This window comes from Hordeum vulgare, chromosome 7H (genome assembly GCF_904849725.1).
Source record: "Hordeum vulgare subsp. vulgare chromosome 7H, MorexV3_pseudomolecules_assembly, whole genome shotgun sequence".
NCBI classification, from domain to species: domain Eukaryota; kingdom Viridiplantae; phylum Streptophyta; class Magnoliopsida; order Poales; family Poaceae; genus Hordeum; species Hordeum vulgare.
The window spans coordinates 547,498,107-547,514,047 of NC_058524.1; positions in this window are offsets into that span (position 1 = coordinate 547,498,107).

Below are 15,941 nucleotides of genomic sequence, written 5' to 3' on the forward strand. Positions count from 1 at the left end.
CACCATCATCGTCTGTTTTCCTTTAAAGATCCATCTTTACTCAATAGTCCTATGACCATCAAGTAATTCTTCCAAAGTCTACACTTTGTTTTCATCCATGGATCCTCCCTCGGATTTCATGGCTTCCAGCCATTTGTCGGAATCTGGGCCCACCATCGCTTTCTCCATAACTCGTAGGTTCACTGTTGCTCAACAACATGACCTCCAAGACAGGGTTACCGTACTACTCTGCAGCAGTACGTGACCTTGTCGACCTAAGAGGTTTGTAGTAACTTGATTCGAAGCTCAATGATCACCATCATCAGCTTCCACTTCAATTGGTGTAGGCGCCACAGGAACAACTTCCTGCGCCCTGCTACACACTGGTTGAAGTGATGGTTCAATAACCTCATCAAGTTCTACTACCCTCCCACTCAATTCTTTCGAGAGGAACCTTTCCTCGAGAAAGGATCCGTTTCTAGAAACAAACACTTTGCTTTCGGATCTGAGATAGGAGATGTACCCAACTGTTTTGGATACCCTATGAAGAAGCATTTATCCGCTTTGGGTTCGAGCTTTATCAGACTGAAACTTTTTCACATAAGTGTCGAAACCCCAAACTTTCAAGAAACGACAGTTTAGATTTCTCTAAACCTCAGTCTATACTTTGTCATCTCAACGGAAATACGCGGTGCCCTATTTAAAGTGAGTGCGGTTGTCTCTAATGCATAACCCATAAACGATAGTGGTAATTCGATAAGAGACATCATAGTATGCACCATACCAAATAGTGCGTGGCTATGACGTTCAGACACATCATCACACTATGATGTTCCAGGTGGCATGAACTGCGAAACAATTTCCATATTGTCTTAACTGCGTACCAAAACTCGTAACTCAGATATTCATTTCTATGATCATATCGTAGACAGTTTATCCTCTTGTTACGACGAACTTCACTCTGAAACGGATTTGAACTTTTCAACATTTCAGACTTGTGATTCATTAAGTAAATACTCCTGTATCTATTCAAATCGTCAGTGAAGTAAGAACATAATGATATCCACTGCGTGCCTCAGTACCCATTGGACTGCATACATCAAAATGGATCACTTCCAACAAGTTACTATTTTATTTCATCTCAATGAAAACAAGGCCTTGCTCATGTGGTATGATTCGCATGTCACTAGTGATTCGAAATCAGGTGAGTACAAAGATCCATCAGCATGGAGCCTCTTCATGCAATTTATACTAACATGACTCAAGCGGCAGTGCCACAAGTAAGTGGTACTATCAACTCGTATCTTTTGGCACCAATATCATGAACATGTGTAACACTACGATCGAGATTCAATAAACCATTGAAGGTGATTATTCAAGAAAATAGAGTAACCATTATTCTCTTTAAATGAATAATCGTATTGCAATAAACACGATCCAATCATGTTCATGCTTAACGCAAACACCAAATAACAATTATTTAGGTTTAACACCAATCCCGATGGTAGAGGGAGCGTGCGATGTTTGATCATATCAATCTTCGAAACACTTCCAACACGTATCGTCACCTCGCCTTTAGCTAGTCTCCGTTTATGCCGTAGCTTTCATTTCGCGTCACTAATCAACCGGTATCCAATACCCTCGTGCTACTAGGAGTACTAGTAAAGTACACATCAACATCATGTATATCAAATACACTTCTTTCGACTTTTGCCAGCCTTCTTATCTACCAAGTATCTTGAGTTGCTCCGCCTCAGTGATTGTTCCCCTCATTACAGAAGCACTTAGTCTCGGGTTTGGGTTTAATCTTGGGTCTCTTCATTAGTGCAGCAACGGTTTTGCCGTTTTACGAAGTATCCCTTCTAGCCCTTGCCTTTCTTGAAACTTAGTGGTTTTACAAACCATCAACTATTGATGCTCCTTCTTGATTTCTACTTTCGCAGTGTCAAACATCGTGAATCGCTCAAGGATCATTGTATGTATCCTTGATATGTTATAGTTCATCACGAAGCTCTCACAGCTTGGTGGCAGTGACTTTGGAGAACTATCACTATCTCATCTGGAAGATTAACTCCCACTTGATTCAAGCGATTGTCGTACTCAGACAATCTGAGCACATGCTCAACGATTGAGCCTTTTCTCCTGTGCTTTGTGGACAAAGAATCTTGTCGGAGGTCTCGTACCTCTTAACAAGGGCACAAGCATGAAATCACAATTTCATCTCTTTAGAACATCACTTATGTTCCGTGACGTTTTACAACGTTTTCGGCGCCTTGCTTCTAAGCCATTAAGTATTTTGTACTGAACTATCGTGTAGTCATCAGAAACGTGTATGTCGGATGTTCACAGCATCCACAGACGACGCTTGAGGTGCAGCACACCGAGTGGTGCATTAAGGACATAAGCCTTCTGTGCAGCAACGAGGACAATCCTCGGTTTTACAGACTCAGTCTGCAAAGTTTGCTACTATCAACTTTCAACTAAATTTTCTCTAGGAACATATAAAACAGTAGAGCTATAGCGCAAGCTACATCGTAATTCGCAAAGACCATTAGACTATGTTCATGACAATTAGTTCAATTAATCATATTACTTAAGAACTCCCACTCAAAAAGTACATCTCTCTAGTCATTTGAGTGGTACATGATCCAAATCCACTATCTCAAGTCCGATCATCACGTGAGTCGAGAATAGTTTCAGTGGTAAGCATCTCTATGCTAATCATATCAACTATACGATTCATGCTCGACCTTTCGGTCTCATGTGTTCCGAGGCCATGTCTGCACATGCTAGGCTCGTCAAGCTTAACCCGAGTGTTCCGCGTGCGCAACTGTTTTGCACCCGTTGTATGTGAACGTTGAGTCTATCACACCCGATCATCACGTGGTGTCTCGAAACGACGAACTGTAGCAACGGTGCACAGTCGGGGAGAACACAATTTCGTCTTGAAATTTTAGTGAGAGATCACCTCATAATGCTACCGTCGTTCTAAGCAAAATAAGGTGCATAAAAGGATTAACATCACATGCAATTTATAAGTGACATGATATGGCCATCATCACGTGCTTCTTGATCTCCATCACCAAAGCACCGGCACGATCTTCTTGTCACCGGCGTCACACCATGATCTCCATCATCATGATCTCCATCAACGTGCCATCGGGGTTGTCGTGCTACTCATGCTATTACTACTAAAGCTACGTCCTAGCAAAATAGTAAACGCATCTGCAAGCACAAACGTTAGTTATAAAGACAACCCTATGGCTCCTGCCGGTTGCCGTACCATCGACGTGCAAGTCGATATTATCTATTACAACATGATCATCTCATACATCCAATATATCACATCACATCGTTGGCCATATCACATCACAAGCATACCCTGCAAAAACAAGTTAGACGTCCTCTAATTTTGTTTTTGCATGTTTTACGTGGTGACCATGGGTATCTAGTAGGATCGCATCTTACTTACGCAAACACCACAACGGAGATATATGAGTTGCTATTTGACCTCATCCAAGGACCTCGTCGGTCAAATCCGATTCAACTAAAGTTGGAGAAACCGACACTTGCCAGTCATCTTTGAGCAACGGGGTTACTCGTAGCGATGAAACCAGTCTCTCGTAAGCGTACGAGTAATGTCGGTCCAAGCCGCTTCAATCCAACAATACCGCGGAATCAAGAAAAGACTAAGGAGGGCAGCAAGACGCACATCACCGCCCACAAAAACTTTTGTGTTCTACTCGAGAAGACATCTACGCATGAACCTAGCTCATGATGCCACTATTGGGGAACGTCGCATGGGAAACAAAAAATTTCCTACGCGCACGAAGACCTATCATGGTGATGTCCATCTACGAGAGGGGATGAGTGATCTATGTACCCTTGTAGATCGTACAGCAGAAGCGTTAGTGAACGCGGTTGATGTAGTGGAACGTCCTCACGTCCCTCGATCCGCCCCGCGAACAATCCCGCGATCAGTCCCACGATCTAGTACCGAACGGACGGCACCTCCGCGTTCAGCACACGTACAGCTCGACGATGATCTCGGCCTTCTTGATCCAGCAAGAGAGACGGAGAGGTAGAAGAGTTCTCCGGCAGCGTGACGGCGCTCCGAAGGTTGGTGATGACCTTGTCTCAGCAGGGCTCCGCCCGAGCTCCGCAGAAACGCGATCTAGAGGAAAAACCGTGGAGGTATGTGGTCGGGCTGCCGTGGAAAAGTCGTCTCAAATCAGCCCTAAAACCTCCGTATATATAGGTGGGAGGGAGGGGAGGAGGCAGCCTCAAAACCTAAAGGTTTGGCCGAAATTGGAGGTGGAGGAGTCCTACTCCAATCCTACTTGGAGTAGGATTCCACCTTCCCACTTGGAAACTCTTTCCACCTTGTGTTTTTTCCTTCTCAAACCTTATGGGCCTTAGTGGGAACTTATTCCAGCCCACTAGGGGCTGGTTTATCTCTTCCCATAGCCCATGAGACCCCTTGGGGCGTGACACCCCTCCCGATGGTCCCCGGCACCCCTCCCGGCACTCCCGGTACACTACCGATGAGCCCGAAACTTTTCCGGTAATGCACGAAAACCTTCCGGTAACCAAATGAGGTCATCCTATATATCAATCTTCGTTTCCGGACCATTCCGGAAACCCTCGTGACGTCCGTGATCTCATCCGGGACTCCGAACAACATTCGGTAACCAACCATATAACTCAAATACGCATAAAACAACGTCGAACCTTAAGTGTGCAGACCCTGCGGGTTCGAGAACTATGTAGACATGACCCGAGGGACTCCTCGGTCAATATCCAATAGCGGGACCTGGATGCCCATATTGGATCCTACATATTCTACGAAGATCTTATCGTTTGAACCTCAGTGCCAAGGATTCATATAATCACGTATGTCATTCCTTTTGTCCTTCGGTATGTTACTTGCCCGAGATTCGATCGTTAGTATCCGCATACCTATTTCAATCTCGTTTACCGGCAAGTCTCTTTACTCGTTCCGTAATACAAGATCCCGCAACTTACATTAAGTTACATTGCTTGCAAGGCTTGTGTGTGATGTTGTATTACCGAGTGGGCCCCGAGATACCTCTCCGTCACACGGAGTGACAAATCCCAGTCTCGATCTATACTAACTCAACGAACACCTTCGGAGATACCTGTAGAGCATCTTTATAGTCACCCAGTTACGTTGCGACGTTTGATACACACAAAGCATTCCTCTGGTGTCCGTGAGTTATATGATCTCATGGTCATAGGAACAAATACTTGACACGCAGAAAACAGTAGCAACAAAATGACACGATCAACATGCTACGTCTATTAGTGTGGGTCTAGTCCATCACATGATTCTCCTAATGATGTGATCCCGTTATCAAGTGACAACACTTGCCTATGGCCAGGAAACCTTGACCATCTTTGATCAACGAGCTAGTCAACTAGAGGCTTACTAGGGACAGTGTTTTGTCTATGTATCCACACAAGTATTGTGTTTCCAATCAATACAATTATAGCATGGATAATAAACGATTATCATGAACTAAGAAATATAATAATAACTAATTTATTATTGCCTCTAGGGCATATTTCCAACATGTGGCCCACTGGCCCATCCCCTCCGGTGGATCTTTGCGCACGTATTTTTCATATTTTCCAGAAATATTCTCCATAAATTTTCACGACGTTCTAAGAACTTTCATTTCTCCACAAAAACAACACCAAGGCAATTCTGCTGAAAACAGCGTGAGTCCAGGTTAGTTCCATTCAAATCATGCAAATTAGAGTCCAAAACAAGGGCAAAAGAGTTTGGAAAAGTAGATACGATCGGGACGTATCAAACACCTACTTGGATGAGTTCTTGACTTGATCCTCCCGGGCAGCGGCGCCAGAAATTCTTCTGCTACGGCAACAAAAGTCCTTCCCCGGCAATGCCAGGAATTCTTCTTGCTACTTCTCTTGCTTGCGTCGGTTTTTCCCTTGAAGAGGAAAGGGTGATGAAGCACAAGAGCAGTAAGTATCTCCCTCAGTTTGAGAACCAAGGTATCAATCCAGTAGGAGAACCTCGTCAAGTCCACAGTACCTGCGCAAACACAAAAGAGCTTGCACCCAACGCTATAAAGGGGTTGTCAATCCCTTCAAGATTGATTGTAAACTGAGATCTAAAGGCGGAAAGTGCAACGAAGTAAAAAGTGTAAGGCTAAAAATATGGTGTGGAGTAGACCCGGGGGCCATAGTGTTCACTAGAGGCTTCTCTCAAAATAGCAAATATCACGGTGGGTAAACAAATTACTGTCAAGCAATTGATAGAACCGCGCAAAGTCATGACGATATCTAAGGCAATAATCATACATATAGGCATCACGTCCGAGACAAGTAGACCGATACTTTCTAAATCTACTACTATTACTCCACACATCGACCGCTATCCAGCATGCATCTAGTGTATTGAGTTCATGACGAACAGGGCCTTAAGCAAGATGACATGATGTAGAGGGATAATCTCAAACCAATAATGAAAACCCCATCTTTTTATCCTTGATGGCAACAACATGATGCGTGCCTTGCTACCCCGTCTGTCACTGGGTGAGGTCACCGCACGGCATGAACCCAAAACCAAGCACTTCTCCCATTGCAAGAATCATAGATCTAGTTGGCCAAACAAAACCCGCAACTCGAAAAGAATTACAAGGATATGAAATCATGCATAAGAGAGATCAGAAGAAAAATAAGATTCATAGATAATCTGATCATAAATCCACAATTCATCGGATCTCCACAAACACACCGCAAAAGAAGATTACATCAGATAGATCTCCATGAAGATCATGGAGAACTTTGTATTGAAGATCCAAGAGAGAGAAGAAGCCATCTAGCTACTAGCTATGGACCCGTAGGTCTATGGTGAACTACTCACGCATCATCGGAGAGGTCATGGTGTTAATGAAGAAGCCCTCCGTATCTGAATCCCCCTCCGGCAGGGCACCAGAATGTGCCCCAGATGTGACCTTGCGGAGACAGAAGCTTGCAACGGCGGAAAAGTACTTTCGATGATCTCCTGATTTTTTCTGGGATTCTAGGGAATATATAGGCGCAAAACCTAGGGCAGAGGTGGCCCAGGGAGCCCACAAGTCAGGGTGGCGCGGCCCCCCTGGCCGCGCCATGAGGGCTTGTGGGGTCCCTGCAGGCCCCCTGCCCTGATTCTCTGGCTTCCCGGCCTTTTTCTATTTCAGAAAAAATCTTTTTGGCAGTTTCATTCCGTTTGGACTCCGTTCAAAATCATCCTCTAAAAGGGGTCAAAACATGGAAAAAATAGGAACTGGCACTTGGCACTGAGTTAATAGGTTAGTCCCAAAAAATATATAAAAGCCATACAAAACATCCAAAGTTTGACAAGATAATAGCATGAAACCATCAAAAATTATAGATACGTTGGAGACGTAACTGTCCCCGGGCTCGTCGCAGCGTGGCGCGGTCCGTCCTGAGCGAGCCCTCGAGCGTGAGAGGGGCCCCCAACGCCCGCTGGCCGGAGAGCTCCTCCAGGCGGTAGGTCATGAGTTCCCGGGGCGTCTCCCCAACGCGCCTCGCTGGGACCCCCATGTTCCTTCGCTCGTACCCTAGGCCATGCCCCTAGGGCGGGCTAACCCATCTTGAGGGCAACGGCGGGTACCCAAACACCCGCTAGTGATCGAACGAAGCCCGCACTGGCGACATGGGCGTGTATTCCACCCTCAGTTCCCAGGCGGGCGTCGCGCGCCCCGGATGCAGGTGCGGATATACAACCCCCGGCCTCCAGGTTAGGATCGTCTGGCCCGGGAACATGGGCATGTGCTCCACCCTCCGTTCCCAGGATGGGGCCCCCGGCTGGGACACAAGGGTGCGTCGACCCTATCCCAGGCGAGGGGTCCCCGGTCCCTAGACCCAGGCGTATGCCCGAAGCAACTCCTGACCAGCAGGTGTGCCCCGCAAGGACTCCCATGCTGGGCGTCCCCGCGAAGCCACCCCCGCGGTGTTGTTCATACCTGTTTGCGCAGGGGCTGCCTCCGAGGTCGCGCGCGTGCCTCCTGCCGCGGTGATGGTCCGCGCTTCTTCCTCCATAGACCAGACGCATGCTGGCACGGTCATCGTCGAACTGTGCGCGCCTCCAGGGCTTGATGTAGTCGGGCCTCCGGTACTCCCTCATCATTTCACGAAGCATGTCGGGGAACGCTGGACGACGCCTCCCCAGCGCGGCCAAGTCCCATGCCTCCAGGAGCTCCCAGCAAGGACATGCCTGGGCGGGTGTCCCAGGCGCGCCCGCGCGGGTCGCTAGTTGTAACCCATGGCGGTGTAGGATGATGAGTGCGGCTCCCTCGGGGGCGCGCTTGGGTCTCGCGGCGACGTCGCGCCCAAGAGCGCGCCTGTGCCCGCCAATGCGGCGGCGGCGGGCGGCTTGTCGGCACCTGAGCTCATGTGCCACCAAGAGCGCTACGTGTCTATGCGCCGGGTGCTAACAGACTCGAGAGGGGGGTGAAACAGCGTGGACGCGTGGAAGGGTCTGGGCGATGGGGGGATGATGCATGGTTGGTGAAGGCGGCAGCCCAAGGCGCTCGTTGGAAGCGTGTCCGCCGTGAACGCCGACCGATGGGGTGGCGGAGCGTCGCAGGGCATATTAGCCCGCATGCGCCATCCGCGCCACACGAGCGGCCCACCTCTCCACGCGGATTCGCCGTCCCCCTACCATAAGTGTGACCAGGTTCAGCGGGCCAAGCCTTGGGAGAGACCTTGACATGCCCCCTACCTGGCGCGCCAAATGTCGGGTTTCGGGCTTCACAAAACCCTAAAGATTCGAACTCAGGGGCGTGTACGAAAATCTCTCATGGGCTCGCCTCACCTAGCTCGCTACTCATCGGAGATGGCAAAGAACTCACTCGATGGTGAGGAAGACACAAAACACGACAGTTTACCCAGGTTCGGGCCGCTAGAAAGCGTAATACCCTACTCCTGCTTTGGTGGATTGCCTCTCGTGGAAGTTGCTGGATGAACTAGTACATCGTTCAAGGGCCTCCGGAGGCTGGTTCGGCCTTGTGTGATTCCGGTGGGCGAGGATGAATGAATTGGATCCCCCTCTACGAAGTAACCTACCTTCTATATATAGCGGCGGCCCCGATCCTCTTCCCTTATCGTTTCGGCGGGAAGGGATCCCACAATGTCCAATTTCGAAGGAGAACAGGGGAACATGCTCTCCTTCCAATTTTGAAATACAGGTGAACTCGCAAGAATGCCTCGCACACAATGGTGAAGGAGGTAATATGCATAATGGAGTTAGCATGAAGATCATAGAAATCCAACCCGTAATAGAACATAAGACCCCTGACAAAGGGGTGAAAGGGAAAGCCTAGGCCCCGGAGAAAATGGGGAATGAACACCACCCGCTCACCCTGCCTCGGAGTCAGGATTACGTGGCCAGCCTACGCCGCCCGGTGGGCCATGTCGAAGGAGAGGTATCCGGAGCACTTCGGCTCCTGAATGTCAGCGTTGGAGACGGTCGACACCTCCCACTTGCCGTTACAGTGGGCCATGGTGTGGGCTCGAAGATGGCGATGGGGGAAGAGAGCGGAAAAAGGATCGGATCTGGGCGCTTGAGCTTGGGGGAGGAAAGAGAGAAGACGAGAATGCAGGTGGTGAAAACCTTTGGATCTTTGTTCCTTTTTATAATGGACTGTAATACTAAGGGCCCCTTTTACTGCGTCGGCTGCTCCGCCACTTACTTCCAAGAAATTATCGAGCCATTGCACGCGAGGGTAAGCATGTATAGTTATTCGTATCCCAATAAATGCGGGGGCACGATCTCCTCGAGAGGACGTGACCCTTGAAACATGGCCCCAAGCCGCGGTTCGAGGCGCCTTTCGTCAGGAAAGCCTGCTGGTCGTGGGGCTGTTCACACGTGGACGTTTAAACTCCTTCGTTAAAAAAGATGCCAGCTTTAAAGATGTGCATGTTACTGGAGCGATCAGATCAGAGTCACCTGAGCATGGGTGGAACTCACCTTGCAAGCCGATCACTATCGATATGAGGGGCAGCCGAAGACTGAACACATCGGCGTTGAAGGCTAGTTCGGGGGCTACTGAGGGAGTCCAGGATTCTAGGGTCCTCGGGTTGTCGGTTAGTCAATATTGGATGATCCCATTGGGCCGTGCTGGAGAAGGCCGGGCTTGATGGCGACCTTTGCTCTCGAAGGAATATCCCTAAGATTGGCATGTACTCCAAGCTTAGAAGGACTAGGTCAGCTCATCTATTCCCGATTATAGTTGGTATCTTGTAAACCCTAGGCACCCTCGTGTGTATATAAACCAGGGACCCCTGTCCGTATAGGGGAGGCTGAATCATCTAGGGTTTAGCATATACGATCTCGAGGTTGTCGGATTTCAGGCTCCGCAAAACCCTAAAGATTCGAACTCAGGGGCGTGTATGGAGATCTCTCGTGGGCTCGCCTCACCTAGATCGCTACTCGTCGGAGATGGCAAAGAACTCACTCGATGGTGAGGAAGACACAAAACACGGCAGTTTACCCAGGTTTGGGCCGTTGGGAAGCGTAATACCCTACTCCTGCCTTGGTGGATTGCTTCTCGTGGAGGTTTTTGGATGAACTAGTACAACGTCCAAGGGCCTCCGGAGGCTGGTTCGGCCTTGTGTGATTCCGGTGGGCGAGGATGAATGAATCGGATCCCCCTGTACGAAGTAACCTACCTTCTATATATAGCGGCGGCCCCGGTCCTCTTCCCTTACCGTTTCGGCTGGAAAGGATCCCACAATGGCCAATTTCATGGGGGAACATGGGACATGCTCTCCTGCCCAAAGGTGTTCTTCACCTACAAAGTGGCCGCAGACGACATAATGCTTTGCCGAGGCAAAAGCAGCTCTGACATAATTCTGGCCGGGCTAAGCCCAAGGGCCTGTCACCCCACGGTGGGCGCCAACTGTCGTGGTTTTGTCACGGCAGATGTTCTTGTGAGAGAACTTAGGTGTGAGGCCATCGCAACCATGTGGCGGCTTGAAGGGGTTGGTCGGAATCGAGAGACGCGAGTTTACCCAGGTTCGGCCCCTCCGATGGAGGTAAAAGCCTACGTCCTGCTTGTGTTTCATTGATGAAGATGATGATCTTGAGAACGATAAAGATCATGCATAGGCTGCTTCATGTCTCGATCACCACCGTCGAAATTTATTCTTTTACCCTGATCTGATTTGTGCTGGCGCTGAAAATTTCAATCTCAACTGATGACCTCGGAGTCGACATAGATTCTTCCGTGCTGGCTCTTTTTTATCCGGCCTATCACGAGCCTCTCAATCCTTAGAATAGATCCCATCAAGAACACAATTTCACCATGCGATTAGCCCCACGGTGGGCGCCAACTGTCGTGGTTTTGTCACGGCAGATGTTCTCGTGAGAGAACTTAGGTGTGAGGCCATCGCAACCATGTGGCGGCTTGAAGGGGTTGGTCGGAATCGAGAGACGCGAGTTTACCCAGGTTCAGCCCCTCCGATGGAGGTAAAAGCCTACGTCATGCTTGTGTTTCATTGATGAAGATGATGATCTCGATTACAAGGATGCAGACTCGCCACCTCTAATCTCGTGGGTGTCTAATCTGTCTATCTCATGATTTGTCTTGTCTAGACCTAAGTTGTGTATCTTGTCCCTCTTGGGGCGCCTTACCCCTCCTTATATAGGTGGAAGGGGTAGGTTTACATGTAGAGTCCTACTAGAAGTTGGAATAGGACTAATCTCTCTTGAATCCTAATCCGGGTCTTGTTTCCTTTGTGAGGGAGTCTCTCCTCTTCTTGGGCCTTCTCTTGTGAGCCGGCCCTCCTGGCCTCTCTATGAGCCGCCTTATGCGAGGGTGTACGTCGGGCCTTGGGCCTTCCTCATTTATCTAAGTCGCATGTGGGGACAAGTATGAGTCGCCCGCCAGGTCACTGCTGAGTCGTCGGTGAGTCGCCAAGTCCTTTGGCGGGTCATACTCCAAGTCGGGTTACACTGCGGGGTATATCCCCGACAGACGGGTCCAGGGGTGACGTCTGCCCTACTGGCGGGCAGCGACGACCTTGTTGCACCAGAATGGAAATCTTTGGGAAATGCCTTTGGAACCCCGGTACGTCCATGCCCCCTTTGCACTAAAGAGGAAACTGCGTTGCCCTGTTGTCCGCTGCTCTCCTGTCCTTCCTCTACGTCATCCTCGACTCCTGGGGCCGGGCCTCGCCCTCGGAATATCTGCTGCTCCGGAGGGGTCCTGAGGAGACCCCTGCGGGTCTTGATGTTGTTCCTCCTTGCGAGGCTTGGCCCCTCGCGAGGGACTTGTCTTGGGTGGTGCCAGGCCCGTCGGTTTGCTTGATGAAGTGGTCCAACCCTGGGCCACACGCAGGCAGTTCTGGGTACCCCCATTCCCAGAACACCGACAGAGGTTGATCAACTCTATAACCATCTTCATCAATACAATCAAGAAGGACGTAGGGTATTACCTCCATAGGAGGGCCCGAACCTGGGTAAACCGTCGTCTCACCCCTCTTCCTGCAAACCATCGATCCAAGGTCCATAGTTCGGGACCCCCTACCCAAGATATGCCAGTTTTGACACCGACACCCATGCGCCTAAGAGGAAAGGGTGCAGGGTGGGAGGAGTCCTTGTTGGAGTAGGACTCCTCCCCCACGCCCCACCTCCTTGTAGGAGGTGGAGTCCACCTCTTGGCCGACGGTCAAGGCCCTAGGGGAAACCCTAGGGCGCCTCCTCCCACCTCTTCCTCCTATATATAGTGGAGGTTTTGAGGGTAGCCACACACCTGAAAAGCCACGGGCTGCCCTCTCCTATCTAGATCATCTTCCTCCTCTATATTAGTTCGGTAGATCTCGATGAAGTCCTACCGAATTAGTTCACCACCACCGCCACCACGTCGTTGTGTTGACGGAGAACTCATCTACCTCTCCTCCATCGCTTGCTGGATCAAGGAGGTGGAGATCGTCATCGAGCTGTACGTGTGCTGAACGCGGACGTGTTGTCCGTTCGGCACTAGATCATGATTGGATCGCGGGACGCTTGCGATTTGGATCGCGAAGACGTTCGACTACATCAACTGTGTTTCTTAGCGCTTCCCGCTTAGCGATCTACAAGGGTATGTGGATCCGATGTCTCCTCTCGTAGATGGTCATCACCATGGATAGATCTTGTATGTTCCTGATAAAAAAATCCCATGTTACGTTTCCCAACAGTAATTTCGACTAATAGCACGCATATGTGTGGTGTCATGCAACACTTAATTTATTAGCATATAGACTCATCTTTTCTTGGTATGTGTGATGTTACTCAGTCCTCTCCCAATGCTCCACCTTGTACACGTGCTAAGGTTGCCGTGTAGGCAAAAAATATTCAATGTGGAAGGGTAATTAAGCGGAGAGAGATGAGTATGGTAACCCGAGGAAGAAACAATGTCAAGCGCGTGAACCTAGGCAAAACACTTAAATGAAAGAAACCCACCAATGCATGAAGAACTTTAGTTGTTAAATCATTAAATAAGGATGCTTAGTAACGACAAGTTAAGCACATATCCATTGGAGGATTTAGTTGTTAAGTCCTTTAATGTGCTTAGCACCTTATCTTAGTACCGATGCATTGAAAGTAGCTATGCTACTCAATTCATCTCTCTTCTCACTAAATCATTGCCACATAAGCAAATTTGCTCAGTTGGACCTGATGTTACTACTGAAGTTACTCCGACTACAAGTAGTCTAACCTACGACCTGACCTGCAATACAAAGACATCTCCATTAAACATATTCTAAAAGATATATTATATTTGATATTTATCAAGAAAAATAATTATTAGTACAACAAGAAGAACACGTTTGCTATACCGGGCTTTAAAGACCGAAATAACCACTTGGCCACTAGAAGTCGTTGAAGAAGCATTAGTTGAAGCATCATCCCACGTAAAATAGGTTTGCCATCCATCACCACCGGTCCAGAGAGTTGGAGAAAGCAGAGCATGCCACAAAATAACACATAAAAAGATGTCGTGGTCATCACACCAATGGCCAGCCAATTGCTCTTCAACACATCAATTATCAAGACCTGAAGAGAGCCATCAGATCCAGAGACACAAACTCTCACATGTCCTTGGATGTGTCAGGTCGTCATCAAGGTAGGAAGTAACCGGAGAAACCTTATTCCAATACGCAATCGCCGCCACCACCTCATTGATGTTGTTGAGGAAACAAAACTTAAAAAGAAAAAAAGGAACGAAAGACGGCCTCCCGCTTCTCTTTCCACCGACGAGGTCGTTGGACGGGGATGGGGAGGAGAGGCAATGCGACGGCGGGGAGGGGGGGGGGCTTTTTTTCCACACCCGTGGAGGAGAAACTTGGCGACGGTGGCTATGGTTAAGAGAGGCCATGAGACAGGAAATATCGTCTGATTAACCTTTGGTATACGTATAGTACATCGAATCTCGAGGGTTTGTGCACATCGAACGGGTTGATTAGAGCAAAGCAATTAAACTAAGAGAGGCCATATCTAGCGTGAAGATAAGCCCCACGCCCTCCATCCTCCAAGCTGCCAAATGGCCAGGTCTAACACCGTCGCCGAGGATAAGAGCAAAGCAATTAAACTAACCCGCCAACGACAGCAAAGATTAGCCCCTGATCACCGGGCTTAAGGCGCTTTTCCAGGCCACGCCTTTGTCGGGGGCGCGGTGCACTTGGACGCCCTAATGATCCCCTGACCGGTGCCGCGCACATGGGCTTCGCCCCCGCGGCACGGCACGGCGCCGCTGCGCCCCCGTATAATAATCCCTCCCAAACCTCCTCGCCCGGACACGTCGCGGGGTTACCCGGGGGCGATTATGGGATCCCATGGCGTGGCGGATTTGTCGGGTTCCCGGCGGCCAGCACGTTGCGAGCCCGTGGTTCCGCTGGCCGGGAGGCGTTTTAAACTGGCCTGCGCAGTGGCGGTCATGTGTTGGGATCGGCCGGTTGGCCGGGGGCGCTGAGCTGTGATGCGAAAAGGGCGCGCTTGGACTGGTTCGAGCGCGGGAAACGATACCGTTTCGCTGGGTCGGGCGCGAATCGCCGGGCTCCATTGGTTAAGGCTGGCTGCGCCTCATTCGACGGGCGGGCAGGCGTCGTGCTGGTTATTTGTTTTATGTAAATGGGTTGGTTGTCTGCTGCACTGATGCCACTTTGGCTGAGAGCATGGTTAATAGTATAGCCGACTGCTGGCTATAAACAGTGTTATAGCCTATCTTATAGCTAGCTTATACAAATAGTTTGTTATAAAAGGGTAGTATTATTTTTATCATATACTCTCTCCTTTTTGATTTACAGAGTTCAAATCTGAAATTTCATCAACCAAGGTGAATTGTGAGTGGATGACACTAGTTTTAACTAACCAATGAAATATTTCTCACATATTCAATTTTCAAGGCAATAAATGTAGCATCCTTCTTCTCATTGGACTTGCATGATGGATATAGAAAACGATGCATTCATAGCCACTCATCACATTTCTCTAAATTCTATGAATTAAATATGACGTGTGACTCAAAACACTTTAACTCAAGTAGACTCAAAATGAGCCTAATATAATAAAAATCTGAAAATTTTGAGATGAGCCATGTGAACCAGAAAAGAAGGAGTACGGTCCACATTTCATTCTCATAAAGCATCTACGAACACGTGCTAGAGCTGGCTATTCACGAAGAGTCCGCTTCCCTTCTCTCTCCTCTTTTCTCTCATCCAACTCAGCAAAATTATAGTATTTTAATCCTTACAGCTTGCTAACTGTACCTTATTGTACTTGTTCTGAAACCGACGATGAATCACGCTAACCGAGGAGGATTAGCTTAAGCAATGCCTTGGAGATGTGTGCTGTTCGTAGTAGCTTACGTGCGCAACGCGACAGGAGTATGCATTGTGAATTGGCGCACGCATGGATGAGCTGT